At 38.5% G+C, this 1,365-nt stretch overlaps 1 non-coding gene across 1 annotated transcript; it reads left to right on the top strand.

Moving 5' to 3' along the window:
* The first annotated feature begins 1,032 nt into the window (after nt 1-1,032).
* TRNAF-GAA lies at nt 1,033-1,105 on the top strand. Its single transcript has one exon. It is a non-coding gene; the product is annotated as a tRNA-Phe (tRNA).
* Nucleotides 1,106-1,365: the final 260 nt, after the last annotated feature.

The following is a 1,365-nucleotide window of genomic DNA, read 5'->3' as shown; positions in this document are numbered from 1 at the left end:
AGTACCTAAAATTAATGCTTCTGTTGGCTGAGAACTTAAAAGTACTTCATGCGGTGTTTGTCTCAGCTGTATTTTACTTTAAGTTGTAACATTGCTACTTGTAGCTGTAATGTGTGTGTGTTTGAAAGTAGCTATATCACATAAGGATGAAGTCATACAAATGAAGGCAAATAATTTCTTTCAGTTCTCTAGCTTAGTTAAATAACAAAAAAATCTTGCTCCAGGTGAGGCTCTAACTCACAACCTCGGCATTGCTCTAGTACTGCTGTATAAGTACCACGTGTTAACTAATTGTGCCACTAGAACTTCAATATTAATTCTTTATTTTGAACTACAGGTAAGTCTCTTAGTCCTTTAAATTTTGAAGTGCAGTCAGCTTTTCATTCACTTTTGAGTGCCTGTTTAAGGTAGAAAGCAACATTACTGTGAACATGTAAAATAAGGGGTTGTATGGGTGTGTGTGCATACTATGTAAGTATACATAAAGTGATTTTACTGTATAAGTACCGCACGCTAACTGATTGCGCCACTGGAGCTTCATTATTAAATTCTTTATTTTGATCTACAGGTACATCTCTTAGTCCTTTAAATTTTGAAGTGCAGACGGCTTTTCATTCACTTCTGAGTGCCTGTTTAAGGTAGAAAGCAACATTATTGTGAACGTGTAAAATAAGGGTGTGTGTGTGTGTGTGTGTGTGTGTGTGTGTGTGTGTGTGTGTGTGTGTGTGTGTGTGTGTGTGTGTGTGTGTTTGTGTGTGTGTTGTGTTAGACTGCATCTATTAATGCTGTGAGGATTAGAATGACAATCCTCAGAACAGTGAAACTTCAAATATGCCCTGGGAGAATGTATGCTAATTCTAATTTTAGAGTATTCTCATTATAACAAATTGTGTGTGTGTGTGTGTGTGTGTGTGTGTGTGTGTGTGTGTGTGTGGTTCCCCTTCATAAGCCTGAGACCAAAAGCCTGAAAACTCAAAAGCCTAAAAACACAAAAAACACATATACTGACTTTAAACAACATCACGTAACTGAGCGGAAATAGCTCATTTGGGAGAGCGTTAAACTGAAGATCTAAAGGTCCCTGGTTCAATCCCGGGTTGCGGCAGGAATCCTCTTCACATTTTAAGGGCGGGAGGATGACATAATGGTTAAGATGTTTACCTTAAAGACACAAGGTGCAAGGTTTGATTCTCACATGCGGTAATTGGCTAGGCTTCAAATGACCCAAAAGGGCAGTTAGCCTAGCTCTAACCTATGAACCTATAAACCATATTAATTTCCAGTGAGTATAAGCAGTGGGGCAACTCAAATATATACTTGCACTTGAGCAATCTTGGAGTTGGTATATTTAAGTAGCAGGGGGTG

This window comes from Protopterus annectens, chromosome 16.part0 (assembly GCF_019279795.1).
Source record: "Protopterus annectens isolate FY-2018-M chromosome 16.part0, PAN1.0, whole genome shotgun sequence".
Classification (NCBI taxonomy): domain Eukaryota; kingdom Metazoa; phylum Chordata; order Ceratodontiformes; family Protopteridae; genus Protopterus; species Protopterus annectens.
This window is presented reverse-complemented; position numbering and strand designations above follow the sequence as displayed.